Below are 20,477 nucleotides of genomic sequence, written 5' to 3'. Positions count from 1 at the left end.
AAGTGTCTTTCATCTGAAGGATTCAAGAGTTTCTGAAATCGGCATCTGTTTATGAGACTAGATATAAAAGTTGATAATGTAAAAAAATGTATGTAATAATGGACAGAGCCTTTCGCCACTCAATTCTCCATGCATGCCTTGCAAAGGACTTGACGTAAAAATAGATAGGTAGGCTGGATCGTACAATATTTATTTTGATATAATTTTCAGTGCGAAAAAAGAACTTCCATAAAACGATTGATGAATATAAAGCTTTTCAGAAGCAGAAGAACTCTGTGTGTTATTTACAAAAATCCCTGACCATTCTTACCTGATTACAGTGACATAAAAAGGAGGATTATAATTTTGACTGCTATGTATGTATTTATTAATAAAAATTGCGAAAATAAACATAATATTTTACTGAAGAAACGAGAACCGGATTCACTTACGTGTATTTTTATTAAGAATATTCAACTAGATTATTTTAGGGACTGTTAATGATCAAGACCCGGATGTTCCCGAAAGTAGTCGAATATTGTCAACAAAAACCTATGTAAATCAACCCGATAATTATCTTTGCTATAAAATTATTCTAACCAGTTACAAAACCTGAAAGGGAAGTCAATTTGGCAGCTGAAATGCCTTTACTTGTTTCAACTGTCTCTCCAATTAAGTCTTCACAATCGAAATGCCAAGTTACAAAAACAATATTTTCTACAATTCAAACATTTCAAATATAATCATTTCCTCTTTTTTTTTTTAGGAGATTAATATGTTATTCTGGCACAAGACGCTTTAAGATAAATTTAACAAAATTTGTTTTAAAAAAAAAAAATATTTCATATTCCATATAATTATCAATTAGTACTAATATTTTTGGTCGATAGATGGACAGTGGCGTCCCTCTTAAAAGGTTACTAAATCCTAACTGCGATTGTCAACCCACCTGCTAAGCGTAGTTTACCTCACTACCAATAAAACCCTTAGAGAGGGGAGGCCTATGTTCAATAAATATAATATTGAATCTATATCTTTGTTTATTATATAAATCATCTAGATGAGAATAATTATTAAACAATAATAAAAAATATAAAAAAATATACAATTAAAGTAACCATATACAATATCATTTTCAAGTTCAATATTATAATAACTATTATTCTAACCTTATTTTGAATCCATCTATTTACTATATTTGTCATCTATACAAACAGCTTCAGTTACTATAACACTGAACATAAAAAGTATCTCAAAAGCTTTAATATCTTAAGCATAGCACTCATATATGTTATTTGTCATCATAACAAATTCGTTGCTCTTACATTGTATTTACTTAATCCATGAATATGTTTTGATTATCATATATTATCAATTTGTTCAAAAGTGCATAAATATTTAATAAATTTTTTTATACACATTTATTGCGCCAATATTACTTGAAATATGAACGGATATTAATTAGGTATAAAATAGTATAAGAGGCTGTCCTATTGCTGAGCAATCTCTGTCAGATTCTGATACCAGGAATTTGGGATGATTTAATTTAAGTACGATAAATTACTGTATAGATGGATAGGTGATGCATTAAAATGAAATAAAAATTTAACATACTTAATGTACAAATACATGTATGTAATGTTATAAATATAAAAGTTGATAAGAACACTCATATTGTCACGGAAATAACAATAAAATTTAATTAATCGAAACGCACGCAAGAGGTTACTTTTATATTCATGAGTATTCTACTTTTCTATTCCATATTAATTTAATTAACTGTGTGCTAATTTATATGCAGTGTTACATTCATATACACCGATTAATTTATTAAGTTTGTGAAAATTGTCACTATGACAAACGTCAGCCGTGTGTTCTTACCCTAATAGTAGGAATTGGCATTATAAAATTATAAAATTCCGAAATGTCCAAAAGTACATATTTCTGTAAGGTTATTTTGTTTCATGTTTCCATTTATTTCTCTTTGTTTTAAATAGTAATTTACCGCATTTCCAAGAAGCGGCCTTAATACAATTCGGGCGCTTCAAGGTTTTCCCAATTAAAACCTTTGTAAGAACTTTATTATTATTTGTATCTGATGGGATACCGAGCATTGTTGACTTATTTCTATAATAATCTCTTAATGATTTTCTGTTTGTTTTGAAAATATACTTTGACTTCAAATGAAAACAATTGAGTATTCACAGCTGACTGACTTTTACGATTACATTTGATGTTTTCATTATTACTCATTTACTTGTGATATTTGAGTATTTCTGACCTTATCTAACCACAGGGTCAGACGTCTATCTAAATTCATGCCGAGTTCCTTACATGTAGGCAAAATAAGCACTAATAATTTATTTTCTTACATATTCTATTACTTCATCTAATACATAAAAAATTTTATATATAAAAGAAAGTTTCAGAAAATCTCGATTCTTTCCTCAGATAGAACATTGTCTATAATAATAAGGCGTTGTAAATTATTTATAAAATACATCCTTTGTCATAAATTATAATAGTTATAATGGTCCTTTTTATTAAATATAAAAATATACCATTACCCATTTGGTCCTTTTGCGGATATCCACATTTCAGACCCTGTTATGCAAAGAATAAGAAAAAATATGCATGGAAATGATGCTAAAAATTTCGAATTCACCGTGTATTTTTATATTTTAGACGTCTACTAACACCATTATCTTGGACACATTTTGTTTCGATTTCATTACGTTTCCCTCAAGTTAATTTATATCGAATTCCTTACAATAAAGTTGCAAGCACAACCGTAAAATTGTCCCCTCCTAAGAAGTAATCTAAAAGTGAACTGCGACCAGCGGTCTCGGCAGCAGAGAACGATGTGATTTTTTATTTGTGGCCCACAATTTCGTATTCAGATGGCGAGAAACGAGTTAAAGTCAAACGACGGTAGTAAGACTGTAATCTACGACCCCCAATACTTCTAGCCTTCTTCCTGAGTTAGTTGTTTGTTGCGTTGTCACAAACATTTATTTACTTCACGAGTGTTTATCGTATTGGAAAATGCATTTCGTGAGTTTGCAAAATATATAGAAGATTATTAGCTTCCAATACAAAAGACTGCCACTAGAAGGTTCTGTGTGGCAAGCTATGGAGGAGACCTATTTTCAGCAATGGACAGATAACAGCCGATTTGACGAATACAAAATAGTTTCGCTCGAACTGCAGTAGAACTAGAAGAAATAAATGTCTTTTCCTTTGTCTTTTTCGCAATGTCCTCTACTTATCTAAAATATACCTGTAAGAGATTGCTTAACGATAGGGCCGCCTTTCATTCTTTCATTCAACGTCATTTCTCAATAAAATTAACTGTATTTATTATTTTTATAAATAGTGCAATAAAGTGTAAATAAAAAAACTTCGCTGTGTCGGCCCGGGCATAGACTGGACGATCCCTTCCATTCCCGTGGGTGATGTAAAAGGCGACTAAGGGAGGCTGAACGAAGGGCAGTACTGTCCCTCTTAAAATATCCCCAAAGGCCTAACTGTGGTTGCCAATCCGCCTACTAAGCGTGGCAACTAATGGAAAAAGTCTCTTTATGAGACAGGCTAATGTCCAGCGGAGGACAGTTAACGGCTGAAAATAGGCCATAAATAAAATGTCAATTTTTTTTAAGGACTTCATTAAATTTAAATTCGTAGCAAAATATGGACAATACTCAGTACTCGTATAGCTTTAAGTTATTTTTAAGATGCTTAATAACTTAATTAATGGTTATGAAATTTGGTATATAGTTAGTACTCGTATTTGGAATAAAGATTATAGACTAATTTTATGCTGATCTATCAATTATTTCTTTCATGAAAATAATTTTTTGAACAAAGACACGTTAGCAACTACGTGGTAAAATATGACAGTGATACCTATCGTACAGGAGCTCATAATTTCAGCCGTGACTAGGTAAACCATAAACGAAATATTACCGCAAATATGAAGAAACTTTTCAATTTATGAAAACGTACTTTGGCGTAGTTAAGCGGCTTCTATAAACAATGATAATAAGCTGCGGTCGTTTCGCTTGATACCAGTATTCGTTTCATATTCTTTTATAGTATTCAATATTAATATTGTATTAAGATGAGAAATTTATTCTTTTTTGTAGTCTAATACACATATTTCATATTATAAATAATGTACAAAAGAGAGTTTGTATCTAAAAAGATTATTTAAGGAACTTCATTACTTTCAAAAGGAAATAGGATTTACACTACATGTTTACGAAATGACAAGTAAATTATGTTCAAAAAACAAAAAAACGTTCTAAAAAAAGCTATCTCAGAAATAAAGTTAATTTCAATTTTTATAAGATATAAATTCGTAGGTAATGTACTCGGTAATCGATTTTATAGTTAACTAGCGACCCGCCCTTGCTTTGCACGGGTGCAATTCTGATACTAAATATACTACAGAGTGGTTTAAAAGTTCACCTTTATACTAACTAAAGTACGAACATAAGATTTTAAAAAAATTGTCGCGCTAAAAAGCACCATACTATATTATGCATGTATTATACATATAAACCTTTTTCTTGAATCATTCTATCTACAAAAAAAAACCGCATCAAAATTCGTTGCGTAGTTTTAAAGATCTAAGCATACATATAAACAGACAGAGGGAAGAGATTTTGTTTTATACTAAGCAGTGAAGAGATTTAAATTGAAATTGTTATTGCGCTTTCAATAAATTATAAATAAAATATATCTGCAGATAAAATTGGATTAAAATTCAACTAAAACGTTTAGATGTTTGTATTGATTTTCAGATATTGTCCTAAACAAATTTTCTATTTGTGACAGCTGTAGATAGGTGTCATAAGTTTTTATGCGCAAATACTTGCAGTAAAATTTTATAGTTGGTACTTTCATGCGCCGTTTGAGACAATCTTTAAAGTAATGTCACATTATATTACATTACATTGGCATGTTACAATAGTGCAATGTTACATTTGAAAATATTCTGATGTAATGCTCGTTTCTAAACTATTAACGTAAGTTTATTTTAAAGTTAAACAAACTATTCTGTGTTTTCTCCCTACTCCATCACCGATACCAATTAAAAATTTTCTAAGAGCATTCTTTCTTTGCTTGATTGGATTTGCGAACATTTTCTACTTTCTTCTAGTTTTTACATTGTTATTTTAGACTGAAGCTAACTGCTTGTAGTTCGCATTTCTAGTTTCAATAAATTCATTACGAATATACGTACAGACAGAAACTTTTGGTAAAATAGCCTTCAAATAGTTCCGGGTTAGAGATTTTCTAGCTCCATTCCATGAAATGTAGCATAAGGGGAAAAATTTTATAGTGTGCCCTGGTCATCAGTACATGTTGTATAGTTCCATGTTTAATGACCCTGAGCATGCTCTGATGTATAAACGTGCCGTAAAAGCCAAATTAATGAGGCCCCATTGCTATCAAAATACCCTATTAAGTCCACTTCCACGCGGAGCTAGAAAACCATTGCAGTTAATTTCTCATGATGTCTCAACTAACCCGACTTTATTCTCTTCTACTATAAATTATATAGGCCACGCTTTAACAAATTTCTTATTACAAGTGTTCATGAAAAGAGATTATTAGTAATACGATCAAACAGCCCCATTACGACAATACCAGGTCGACCTTCACACAATTCCCCTTAAAAACCATCGTGGTTAATTTTAATTAAATTCATCAGGATGGGCTAACTGATCTGTATTCAACGTCACCTATCCTTTACAGATGTCCTATCAACTTATACTGGTAGCGCAGATGGAGTTACCATTCCCATTATCACCCATTAAAAAAGCCACTGCATCAAAAAGATCAAAGTTCGTTTAACTCTCTATCAATGAAAAAATACCCTCTATAAGTAATCCAGTTGGCGTTCTCTTTCTATTTTTATTAGCTAAAACTATATTTAGAAGAGAATACAAAAGAGTTGCTAAAATGTAGGGATTTTGATTTCATGGTATTCTGAACCTCAACAAGTCGGATTTCGACAGCTTCATTCAGAGCCATATTAATGGTGTTCCCTTTCATTCAGGAGTTCTCATTATTTGGATATTTAGGGTTGACATATTCAGTTATAAAAATATAAGATTCCTTAAAATAAAATACGTATACACACACGCGAGTTGTTTCTTAACAAGCCATGTCAACTACATTCGCTCCGTTTTTCGCGGTCTTTGATTTGCTTCCAAAAAACTATATCCGGGTCGAGTTCACGGTATGTAAATCAAATGCCCTAGTGAATAACGAGCGGACAGCTCAAATATGAGTATTCATGCTTGGATTAGTCAATTTCAATTCGGTCATAACACACGTGTACCTGACTTGATATATAAAAATCCCATGTCACGGTATTCATTCACGATAATCTCCGAAATCGCACAATCGATTTTAATGAAATTTTGTACACCTAAAGTAATCGTTCGGTGATCAAACCAAATTCAGACTTCAGTGTGCATTAATGAAAAAAGATGGTGATTGCAGGATGTGCTATTAATTATAAGTACCACTGATCCATGTTCATATATATTAGAGAAAACGGTAACAGCATATTTTGGTATTTTAAAGGACAACGTCGTGAATTTGAGATGTTTCCGATTTGTTGGTGTTACATGAAGTCTTCTTCGTATTTTTAAGATGCTACCACATGTTCTACCGCCCCACTCCAAGCTGCATTATTTCTGCTTTGTGGCCATCTACAAAGGTGTTAATAGCTGTTAATTAGCCGTGTAGGTTCCACCATAGAATTGGCAACCCTTACCTTTCCCGAGGGTATCGTAAAAGCGACTAAGCTTATGGTAGAGGAATGAATAACTGCGTTCCTCTTAAAACATTACCAAAAGGCAAACGGCCTGTCAAGCGTGGCAACTACTGGGACCCCCCCCCCCTTTATAGGAAAGGACTATGTTAATGGTTGATATAACAACAAAGGTATTAAGCATCTCTTAAGCTATTAAGCTCTTTCATCGTAAAAGGTGGCTAATAGCAAATTATTATTTTTTAAATATCATCGATTCACATTAGCAATGCCCGTTTACTAGTATCACAATTTAATCCTGACAGCATAACAATTTTGTATCAAATTGTAAAATATTTACCACTATCGTTATCAGAACATGACAGAGTACCTACTGGCAATTTGATATTGTAATAATAGGTACGATTAAACCTTAGCCTCGTTGAAAGTTTTTCACAAAGCGAGGGTTTTATCGACGGTGGCTACGTGGAAAACAGTCTAGATTCAAATCAAGGCTTTATTTCTAACAATTATTTCTGGATTAATATTTAATACTGTATAATTTGAATAGGAGAGATTACTGCCAATTTATCCAGATAGGATGCCCTTTTGTTTAAACTTTAGTATGTACGGATAGGTAGGTAAATAAATTACTAAATACTTTATTTTCCCGCTTTTATATAATTATTTGTGTAGACTTTCTTAAAGACTACTTATAATTGTTTACATTGAAACACAGTGGTGTCACCTTCGCAGTTTTACGTAAGTTTCCTTTTTCAATAAATATTAAAGGTTTTAAAAATAAAGTTCTTATTATATTATTATCCACAAACTAATCTAAATTAACATAACAGAAATAAAAAAATATACATACATACATACATATCTGTCACGCCTGTCTCCCATTAGGGTAGGCAGAAACAATGGAACGCCAAATGCTTCGAAAAAAAATATATATATAAAATATATATATATATATATATATATGTGTGTGTGTGTGTGTTATATACATTATATAACTACTCTAGTTATAAGAGTCGACAAAACAAGAGATGTAATTACACAGGAAAATGAACTATAGACATAGCTTAAAGTTTATTATGAAATTGTTCAATTCTACAAAAGATTAATGTAACAAATATATACTACGAAATTACAATGATGTAGGTACCTGTGAAGGCCCAGACTGACTTATTATGATCATATCAAATAAACTATATATTATGAGGGAGAAGTCAAGTCTCCGTAAACGGCATGAATGTATGAGACGAGTCGTGTAAGTCAATGATAGTGATGTGCTTAATCAAGCTGACTCGAATACCTAATAGGTTATTTGTATACTCGAGTACTCGATATATGGTATTCGAATCAGGTTCCGAGTGCATATAGTACTCGCGTACAACTTATGTGTTTATCATAAGTTTTTCTTATTCTGTTTCAGTATTATATTAACGATGTTTTTTTTTATTAGCAAAGGAAGAAATATTCATTTAATAATAATTTTTTATATTACTTTACGCAAACTTGAAAATTAATTGAGAAATACTCGAGTTTGGTAATTTACTCGAATGTCTGTTCAAATGTTTGAGTACTTCTCTGAGTCCTTTGACTCGAGTCAGATCCGATTTTATTTTTAACAAGTACAAAAATACTCGAATATCAAAAATGCCGACTTGGTACCACACTGGTCATTGAACCAAGATCAATATAAACGCCTTTGACATTTAGTTCTCTTTGTATACCCTTCAAGAAACTTGGCATGAGAATAGAATACTCATCTACATTTGATATGTGAAAAATAGTTTATATACAAATTGAATTTATTTCAACATTCCAGAATATTTTTTTATATTCTATTGCAACTCTTTATAGTACATTGCAAGAAATGTATGAAGGAATAAAGACCGTTAGTATGACCTGAAAGGTTTGGAAAAGCTGTACTACGATCGAAATATTATTGTAATATGTTATTACGTATAACCCGCCGAGATAAATAGGTACCCCGCACTGAAGGCATGACATTAATGGACTAGTATGATTTCATCGGTGGGTTATTCTTATATTATAAATGTATTTTTTTTTTTAAAAGACCAGAGTCAGACTTTGTACAAAAGTCGTTTGCTTGTGTACCTCTGTCCCATTCGTGTTTCAACCGTAAAGCAGTTGTGTTCGCATGGCTGTGTTTCGGTTTGAAGGGTAGGATATGGCGTGAATTTACAGGGTACAGAGGAATAACACCTGAGTCCTCAGGAATGGCAACGCATGGGGGGTATCATGGGCGAAACAGTATACTCTGTTATGTCCATGGTACTACTTATGTCTATAGGCGACGATTATTACTATCCATCAAGTGGGCCGTCAGCTTGTTTGTCATTCTAAGTTATATAAAAAAATTATATCTGTTAATCAATCACACTAAAACGGCTAAATGTATATGAAGGGGGAGAAGGAATTGTTACAAATGAAAATTGGTAATCCCATTGCTAGCCAGGACACCATCGTGATTGATTTATTCTTGAATTCGCCGCGATGAACCAACTAACCTACTTCTTCATCATCTATCGTTCCTCACTGTCATCCCACTACTGTATACCCTCACTGAATATCTATAGTGTAGGCAGGATAAAACCCATTCCAGGGGGGAAATGGATTGTTAGTAATGGGGTCTAATGAATCCATTGCTAGCAATATACTCTATCAGGTCGACCTGCACGTGGTTCCCCTGGGAACCATCGTGAACAATTCTTGTTGAATTCATCACGATGGGCTAACTGACCTGCTTCATCCTCACCTATCATCCTTCACTGGTGCCCCGCCGGTGTATACCGATAGCACGGACGGGGTTACCATTCCATTATCACCTATTAAAAAAAAATACTCAGTCCATTATCATCCATTAAAAAAACTGATATGAATGAAATTTGGTACACGGTTAACATATATGATACTGTAAAAGGTTAATAAATTGTATTATAATTCGTATAAAGCCTACAGAGATTACAAAATATGTTTACATGGCTAATTCGAGTAATTAAGTTTTTAAAGAAACCCATTGAAAATTATCATATGTTACGTTTCCTAATTTTCATATTTTCACTGAAACAAAATATTCTGTACATCTATTGTCCGTCAATTTAAAAAAAAATTAACAAGTGAATAAATTTTTAAATTTTCTTAAATAGACCACTGTAACTTCATAAAGTATTCATGGAACTCAGTCACAATACTTTACTCGTCATCGCCTTGTTACATAAGTATAACACATATAGTGACAATCCAATCTAAACACAGTTAAGAGAACTCAATTTAAATGTATGTGTTTGTTATTTTAATGAATACACGATCTGAGTAACGTGAAGCGATGGTGGAAACTTCAATATTGTTCCTCTTTTAGTCTATCAAAGGGAGACTTTGTACAAGTCGTCGAATTTGCATCACTCCCGTTTTTACCGTAATGTAACTCTGATTGCGTAACTGAATTTAAGGGATATGGCAGTTAAATTATAAGATACATAGAGCATAATACGATAGTTCTCAGATTTTTTTTTCTGAGTTCTTTATTTGTTTTTCTCAGCTGTAATTTTAAATTGTATTCCGAAATGGATAGTAAATTAAAAAAACATGACTATTCAAAAATGCTTATAATTAGTTTAACTTCAAAAAAAGATTTTTTTTATATATATTTATTGAAATTATAATATACAGTGAAACTGTGTACATATGGCGGATTTAATACCGGGCGGCGTTCTCTACCAGTCAACCATTGGGCAAACCGAGAAATAAGTAAGCGGTGCATTATTAAATTGAGGAAATACTTAAATACTTAATATATTCATATATTATAAACATATAATTAGACACATAATATATTAAACCAATAAATATATACGCAGTATTATTATTATTATTATATTAAAAGATCAAATAAAACAATCTATTACTAAAACAGAGTAACTAACAAAGTTTAAAGGGAAAGAAAGATAGAAAAAAATATTTATTATTTATTTATTGGTAATGCGAAAAATCATGGGATTCTATTTTTTACTACTTACTTAATAAATAAAATTTAATTTTTTCATTTGCATAATTTAGGTACCATAAAAAATAGATAAACCAAGCCCAGGCAGACTTAAAATTAATATAGATATCATAAAAATAAGTAATTCAGCAACAAATACAATAAATCTATAAACACCGACGTTCGCTTCGACAGTTTAATTTAAGGTGAAAGTTCAAAACCTCTCGAGACATGTCTGCTGGGTTTAGTTAGAAACTTTTGGTACTGAAATATAAAACCGAAACGAGGCCTTCTTAAGTGTTCATGAAATATTACAACTCGAGGCCATTATCCCTCCGCACGTACGATTAAGACTCGCGAAACGTATAAAAAAGAAAACTTTTTTTTTAAGATGTTTTTATTAAGCATTTCGGTTTATTATTTGACTAACACTCCCTTGGTGGTCGTAGTGACTCGTATGAATTTTAATAAATATCATAAAGAACTATATTTTTACTGTAATAATAAATTTGAAATGAACTATTCATTTGCTTTAAACAGACATTTAATATGATAAAGTCCATATGACAGAACTTTTTTGGCACGTGTTAAATTGCCTTAAAATTGTACGCATGCAAATTAAGTGTATTAATTAAATAAGGATATAAGACTAATGTTGGTCATTATTAAGATTAAAGAAAAAATAAATTAAAATTAAACTAATGTGAAAATGAGTCTGTATGTTTGTCACCTTTTAGCACTTTAATATATAATATAATAGATAATATAGAGATGAAGAAGTACAAAGGCTACTTTTTATAGATGATATCTCTGGTGTTACAGGCGTTCATAGGCTACAGTAACTGCGTTTACCATCAGATAGGCCGTATGCTTGTTTGCCACCATAGTAGTATCACAAAATCTTGGTTACGATTGGAATGTTTGAAATTCAACTAAAAGAGATTATATTATACAAATATTAAATTTAAATAGATTAGATATAGGTATATCCCAGAGTAAATTAGTAGAACCAATCTCGGATGCAGTTAAAATGTGATACTGTCTAACATTTATTTATTTATTTAAAGAAATTTTATTTATATAAATTATAACATATATAACAAATATTAAATGTAATACAATATTAATGCACATGCCTGTTATAGGTATTCACAGCATTTACTTTAACATAGTTATACAGTACGAGAAAATGAAATAACATTAAATTTAATATTGTACAAAAAATATTCTGTCCATAAAACTAGTATAGATACGATGGGATTGTCATCACTTTCAATGTGCAATGATTCTTAAAAAAAAAATGAGAGAAAATATTGGTTACACAGACGAAGTTGCGGGTACAACTTAGTAATTATATAAAAAATAAAATATACTTTTTAATCTAAACTTGAAAATTGAAGAGCAGAATTATTTTGCAGTAATAATTTTATTTTTTGAAATCAATTTCAAAACGTGCTACAACAAATGCAAGAGTATTAAAGTTTTCTGAACGAAATTCAACTCGATGTGGCACCACAATTATAGTTTAAAACTTTATTTCTATTGGACATTAAATCGACTGTTTGACGACTGGTTTTACTTATTTTAAAATTAACAGTAATATTTTTGTTTGAAAAAAAAAAGAAGTACTAATGTATAAAACAATTTTTAAAGTACTTAAGAGAGATATTTCTATCCTACTTGTGTTTTGTCAATAAGCAGCTGTACTTGCATGGCTGTATTTCGATTTGAAGAATGACATATGAAATCGATAGTGATGTTACTAAATACAGAGAAATACCACTTTAGTTATAGAGATAGTAATGCATCAGAGATCACAATATATTGCATGTTATTTATATCTCCGGTTGGCCGACAACTTGCGACTTCAAATTATATACAAGAAAAGCAAACAACAGAAACCTCTTCCTAATTTTCTTCTTTCTACCCTTATTCCAATTATTATATGGAGTAGGCGTAATATGTTTTTATCTGTATTAAAAAAAATTGGCTTAGTTTTACGGCCACCTACCTAACGTGTACCCTCTTTGAGAATGCATTTGTTGGTGGTTTCCGCCACCTACGGTATGGAGGAAAGGATTGAGGAAAAAGGAAGGGAACGTTGGAAATGCGTAAAGGAAATTGGTAAATAAGACATATAAGGGACTTATGTGGAAAAGAAAAGGAAGGGGATACTAAAGCGGCTCGGGAGGCTGGGGTCGCATACCCGTATGTCCTTATTCTAGAATCGGACAGATTTCTGGAGAAGATCACCCCTGGGAAACCTCTTCCTAATGTTTTTCTAATAACATACTTATGAAAACAAACTTTTTTTTTATTAATATTATATCAGCCGTTAACTGTCCACTATTGAACAAATGCCTCCTCCAGTAAAGGGGTTTTGCCAATAGTTGCCACGTTCAGCAGCCGGATTGATAACTGCTGGTAGGTGATGTTTTAAGAAGGACACTGCTTCACCCATTCATCGATCATCGAGTTTCTCTAGTTGCCTCTTAAAACACCTAAATTTTTGTGCATCAATTTATAATTTCGATTCACTGTTAATCATCAATAAAAAATTTATCTAAAAGATAGTAGTAGAATCGCCTCCTGAACTGGATGTGCGATATCGTTCTGTGATGTTGTATTCACCGTAAGTAGTAATACTCGAAAACTGCGTTTGACTACATCATAAGGGATTCCAATCGAAAAAAATGTTACTGGCCAGTATGAATACTGGGTAGTATTAAGTTAGTAACTAAATAATAATACATATATGGTCTCATATCAACTCTCACAAATTATGGCAGGATAAACAATCACACATTCTATTCCGAAATCCTTAATGACACACGCATACAAAAAGAATTTATTTTTATGTAAGTTACAATGACAAATAAGTTGACGGCCCAGCTGACGGAAACTCACAATCAATTGAATAAAAAATAAAATACTAGATGTATTTTTCTTTTTAATTTTTAATATTTAAATTACTTGTTTTTTTTTTAACATATAATTCATATGTAGAATAAAAAATACAAAAAGATGTTACAATTCGAATGAAGAATGGCATACACATAAAACGTATATAGAATGGATAAAGCCATATCGATAATATGTCAAGAATAATGGAGTGCTTTTCGGTTAAAATTCAATTTAAAATTACGTCGAACGCTGTCAGATCTTTGCGTTTTCAATTAGTGGTATAAGACTGGGGCCTTGGTATAAATCGCTTAAGGCAATCTCTAGTGTTGTACCGAGTCAGGCTGACTCGAATACCTACTCGGTACTCAGGACCTTGATTATAGAATGTATTATTATTCAGTATATAGATTCGGTAATATGATATTCGAATACAGGTTTCGTTTCGAGTACTTACCGTACTCGAATTCTATCGCATATTTATTACAAGTTTTTTTTTTTTTATATTTATCGTTTCATTATTATAATTTTCTTTCTTAAGTACAAAAAGTTAAATTATTGAATAATTGAACATTTGTTATTATTAAAAATAACCTTCAATGATCAATTGAAACATTATTCGAGTATTACTAAGTATTCGAACACTCATACTAGAATTCGAGTACTTGTCTGAGTCGACATTTGAGTCAAAAATCGTCTTTTTTTAACGATTTAAAAAATATTAGAATAGCAAAATGGCCGACATGATATGTCACCACAATCAACTACTCTCAACTTTATATTGATTGTTTAGATTTCTCGCTGATTACATATAATAATTACAACTTGTGAAACAGATGGTAACGTTCCCAAGACACCAAGTTCTGCTGTGTCAATACCGTCTACTGAGTTAGTAGTGGACTATCTATTATTGTGCTTAATACATATATTTACTAATACGTATATTATATATCTGTAAGTGGGTTCGTTTATTGACTATGACGCCTTATGACATAACCAATCGTCATGAAATTTAATACACACGTAGTAGTATACATTTTCTTTTCTTTTCCCAATTTTTTTTTAAATACTAAGATAATTTCAGTCCGTGTGGTCCTGGCATAGAATAGTCCATCTCTTCCTTTCACGTGGGTGTCGTAAGAGGCGACTAGGGGAGGGCGAGAGTTAGGCAGCGGTGTCCCTCTTAAAACATTTTTAAAGCCTAACTGCGGTTACCAATCTGCCTGCCAAGCATAGCAACTACTGGCAAAACCCTCCAAGTGGGAGGCTTATGTTCAGCAGTGGACCGTTAAGGGCTGATACAATGACGATGATGAAGAGAATTTAAGAAGATATACTATCTACAAGATCTGTATTTGTATGTTTACCAAATTATCAGTTGTCCTTTTAATCTTTACTAATATTAAAAATGTGAAAGTGAGTTTGTTTGTTTGTTATCCTTTAGCACCTTAACGGCTTGATCAATCATTATGAAATTTGAAATACATTTACTATATAAGATAATGAATGACATCGCTACTTTTTATCCTGATCAGCAAATATATCCCGGTCAAGCGGACGAAGTCGCGGGTAAAAGCTAGTATATTATATTAGTATTTTTCAAATTCGTTTTGTGTTTTGGTTTGAAAGGATGGTAATGAAGTCTCCAGGAATGGCAACGCATATGGGATGTAATTGGCTACACAATATACTCTGTTATGTTTATTGTATTGTTCATGTCTATAGACGATGGTTACCACTTCTCATTAGGTGAGCTGTCAGCTTGTTTGTCATTTTAAGTTTTTTTTATACCACAAAGTTGGCAAACAAGCATATAGCCTGTCTGATGGCAAACGATCACTGCAGCCTATGGACGCCTGCAACACTAAAAGTTGCATTAAAGAAAAGATATATAAAGAAGATAGTCTTCAAATGTCGTCTTTGTAAAACATTTTCAGTTTCTATATGGCAAACTAATCAAATTTCAATCTAAATGGTTCTAAATTAGGGAATCTCACATTTCCCGCCCTAAAAGCCAGTCTAAGTAAGATGAATGTTTTTTTTTCCACGAGACATATAAAAAGATGCCTTTTTGCACACAAGTCTTGTCCTCGAACGAGTGACGAATTCAATTTCAACGACCTTCCAGTCTGAAAGTCCAAATTACCCTTTGGGTCGGGAGAATTTACTGAACATCTTAAGTAGGACAGTAAGTGGGAAGTTTAAAATGCTTTTAATCTATTACGTATAAAGAGTGGACACTTTTGTACATTTTGGGTAAAAGTATAAAAAATTTAGATATCAATCAATACGACATAGATCCCATCAAATACAAAATATTTATCACAGACATAATATTAATAATTTAAGATTTTAGAATCTACAAAAAAAAATCTTCGATTGTGACAAAATCAGTTATTTTGATGTAAAAATTAATCTAATTAAATGATTTTAATAAAATTTCCGTCGTACCAATCATAAATTATTTCCATTTAGATTTAAAAGCAAAAGAAATCCGTTTATAACTGACGGAGATATGAGGTAACAAACATAAACAAATACCACCGAATTGAGAATCTTCACCTTTTCCAAAGTCGGTAGAAATAAAAAAAATAAAACATTACTCCTTTTGAAGCCATACAAATATATACATGCATAAGATTTTATCTCTTGTTTGTCTGTCTTTTGTGAAAATCGCAATCAATTAGGTGCATTAATTTTTCCATTATGCCAGAGCTACAGTTAAGGGAGAAAAATCTTCTATAAATTATTGCACTGTATGTAAATAAAATTTGTGTAATGTGTTCAGGTATATTTATATGATCACAATATCTAATAGTTCTTCATTCTATATATTATATAATTTGCGAGTCAATACAGATATATCTGTAACTATTTATCCACAAAATCTTCCATATTTTCACCGTATATTTACATTTCTGTTTTTCCAAAGGTTGACTGGAAGACAAACAAGTAGATTTATAAAACGTTTTTTTTTCTTATTCATAAAGAATATATATTTGTAAATATCTTCCGTGTACCTACAAACATCGTCTAATTACAATTTTATTAAAAAAGGAAAAAGTGTACGAATGGAAAAATTATGCTACTTCCTTTATGTATTTTCCTTTTTTTGTTTATATATTATTTTATCCCTTTATTTTTGTGTATGTTTACCCATTTTCTATTATTATATGCGTGCTGTAAGTAATGCAAATATTTATCTATAAATTTTATTAGTAAGTAATAATTAGTAGTTATTTACATAAATATAAAATTGGAATCAGTGTCAACGTCTGAATCCGTCATTCTAATATTGAAGTGATACGAAAACAGTGTCATGAACAAAACACGAGGTTTCAGTGTGATTAAAATAATTATATATATATATATATATATATATATATATATATATATATATATATATATATATATATATATATATATATATATATATATATATTACATTTCTTAATATTTAAATGCTACAAAAAAATTTAAAATTAAATTAAGTAGATTTTGTAAGCTACTTTTAAATTATAAGATAAAATGTTTTATAATCCAAAATCATAGCAAATAAAATTATTATTATTATTATTATTACTATACGCAAACCTTATTACAATTACGATACTTATTACTCAGACCGACTTAAAATTTTGGGAATATATGCTTAAAATGTTTAACAATAAGATAAGACAAAAAAAAATGGCTTACTCACAAGTGCATTCATAAGTTACGTTTGACGAAGCGTGATAACGTCGATTTTGAGAAACAACTTAATAATTTTCAATGTTTCTGATCGATTATTAAATAAGAGCTCTTAGAGCAAACTAAACTGTTAATCATAAAATACATTGTATATAAATTTACCACAAAAACTTTTCATCTATTTCGTATTTTGCTTTGCAATTTTTTAAATAATTTTTTGCCATCAAAATCCAAATTTTCACCATCAGCTTAATAAATATATTAATGCACGTTTAACGTTTTAGTCCGTTATTAAAGCATTTTTGAATTAATTTATCAGTAATATAGCAAATTAAAAAATTGATTTGAAAATTGACAAATGCAACGTTATCATATTTTATTATAAATGCTCTTAAACTAGGCTCTAAATCTACGCATCTCAAAAATCTTTTAAGTATTGTTCTTTTAAAATTGTAGCAAAATAAATTGTAAGAAAAATTCTAAGAAACAAATCACTCGAAGTAAACAATGGTCGCAAAACCTTATGTTTGCAAGTGATCTCTTCCGAGCAAGTTTTTCACGTTATGTAAAATTAACCGTCAGTTCTATTATATTATGTCTCTTGTCTAGTTATACTACCAACCTGTATATTTTATTTTACGAATTGAATTTTTATTTTTTGTTAAAGGACGACAAACGAGCGTGCCTTTTACTTTACATTACTTGCTATCAACTGATTCATTCGATAGCAAGTAACTATCACAACCCGTGGATATTTTACCGACCTCTAAAAAAGTATAAATTCCAATAGTCATACAAACACAGCTACTTAGTAGCAGTCACATTGGTAAATTAGAGATGTTTACGCAGATGACTTTGTAAAAACATCGTCTCCGATAACAAATTGGTCGCATTATGTATTTTAAAAATAAAAATTAAAGCTCTATGAAAAGTATGAATAAAAAAATTTAAAACCGATGAAAAATTAAAGTCTTTTATGCAACTTAGAATTGCAAACAGGTTGATGGCCAACCTGATAAAAAGTGGTAACCGTCGCCTATAGACATAAGCAGTACCATGGACATAACAGAGTATACTGTTTCACCCATGATACTCCCCATGCATAACCATTCCTGAGGACTTAAGTGTTATTCCTCTGTACCCAGTAAATTTACTGTCATATGCCTTCAAACCAAAATACAGCCATGGAAACAAAACTGCTTCACGGTAAAGTTTTCGAATAAAATTAAACCACATAAAACATCATTTGAAACTGTGAACATATTTACTGGTTGATTCATTTTTAATTTATTTCATGATTATTATAATATTTTATAGCAATAGAAATCAAACTTCTGAATATTTCTCAAAAAGAAGAGGTTCCCTATTCGCTTGAATTTTTGTGTTTAATATTTCGCTTTTTCGTTACTTATTGTAAACCAGTTTGATAATTATTTTTACATTTGGTAGTATCTACTTTACCTATTTGTTTAATATTAATTTTGTTAGAGTTTGATAGTAAGACACCATCAGGACGAGGACAAACAGCTACCGAACAACAAACAACTACCCAATACAAACCTAGGTAAGAGTATTATAAAAGAAATATAACAGACTAGTAATTTAAAAAGTACTCAAAATTAGTACTGATTTATTGTAGCAGATTTTACTGTCTAAAAAACACTGCAATTTGTTTATACCAGGAATATGGTTACTATAATATACTCAAAATATTAATTAGCTTATACTCGTAAATACAAAGATTTTAATAAAAATAAAACCACGGACAGCATCATCCCAAGTTTATAGATAGCTATATCTATAAATTTGGGATGACATACGTATCATTGTATTTCGGTTTTAAGCCAACTTTGAAAAGAAATGGGATCTCAATTCGATTTTATGTCTTTTTTGTTTATTACTTCATTACTCTAGTAATTTGTAAAATCTATCTGAAAGGCTAGATTACAGATTGATCCTAGAGAAATTTTATCAAAATCGGTTCAGTTGCTTAGAATTTATTAAATTGAAATAACTCGTTTTGTTACAATTGAATTTGATTTTTTTTTGTGGAACACGATGCATAGTTGTTTAAAATTTATTAAACTACTAACTGATCCGACAGACTATGCTTTTTTATTTCTACCGCCAGTTACTACATATTTTTTATCGGAATAAAAATTGTGTTGTCTCTCTAGTTGGAGCGATCTTAATAATTATAAAAAAAATTCATTAAAAAATATTAAGCGGTTTCAGAGATTAGAGTGTATGAATATTGTGATATGGGATTTTTTTATATTTAGATTAAATATTACATATTTTTTTTAATATACACATTAAAATATAAAATAAATGTTTATAAAAATAGAAACTGCTTTATAATAATATTTACCTGATCCAGGAAACTCCTCTTTGGTGTCCCTGGATTTATAAAAATAGGGAAGAATTTTTATTATTATTTAAAAAAAAATCACATAATTAATTAATATTTTTCCCTTATAAGCACTTTATTTTCACATCGTCACAATTCAGAAACATATTTTACTGTCAAGAGTCCACTAAAACGAATTTATTTTAATTATTTTCAATGAAAATACCATCGCGTGTTTTAAATTGTAAACTTTGAAGCGAAAAATCGCCTACTCACTATATACATCCGCTCAGCACGAAGGCTGAAGCCGTACTGAAATTGTCCCTTGCTGTACTAATGTAATACACCTATGTACTGAAGGTAACTTCGCTATGTATAAAGTAGATCGCTGCCTTTGGTAAATCAAAATACAACTATTTGAGTAAAAAGAGTAATGAATGAAATAAATAATGCATTTTCTCACTTACTAAGCAATGCAAGTTAGCATACGCAGTGACTAATAAATATGATGAATTTATGTTAATTTCATTTGTTAATATGTTATAGCTTGTTAACAATTTGTAGGGATAACTTAAATAATATTGTTGCAGATTTAAATGCATGAAAGCTGTAGATGTTAATTGTAATTACAGATATGGATTTAAATAAATACGTGTTTTTTAAACAAGCTGGCGGCCCACCTGAAGGAAAGTGGTAACCGTCACCTATAGACATGAGCAGTACCATGGACATAACAGAGTATACTGTTTCGCCCATGATACCCCCCATGC

General features: G+C 30.7%; 1 protein-coding gene across 1 annotated transcript in view; it reads right to left on the bottom strand.

Annotated features, from left to right (window-relative positions):
* LOC128202065 (uncharacterized) overlaps positions 1–19,996 on the bottom strand; it is a 100,752-nt gene extending 80,756 nt beyond the window's left edge. The window contains exon 1 of the mRNA XM_052901015.1: positions 19,729–19,996. The gene's annotated coding sequence lies outside the window, so the exon portion shown is untranslated. The remainder of the gene's footprint in view (positions 1–19,728) is intronic.
* Positions 19,997–20,477: the final 481 nt, after the last annotated feature.

Source organism: Galleria mellonella, unplaced genomic scaffold (genome assembly GCF_026898425.1).
Source record: "Galleria mellonella isolate WM207_F2 unplaced genomic scaffold, CSIRO_AGI_GalMel_v1 utg1267, whole genome shotgun sequence".
NCBI lineage: Eukaryota > Metazoa > Arthropoda > Insecta > Lepidoptera > Pyralidae > Galleria > Galleria mellonella.
Note: the sequence above shows the minus strand (reverse complement) of the source record. Positions and strands in the feature narration are given on the sequence as shown.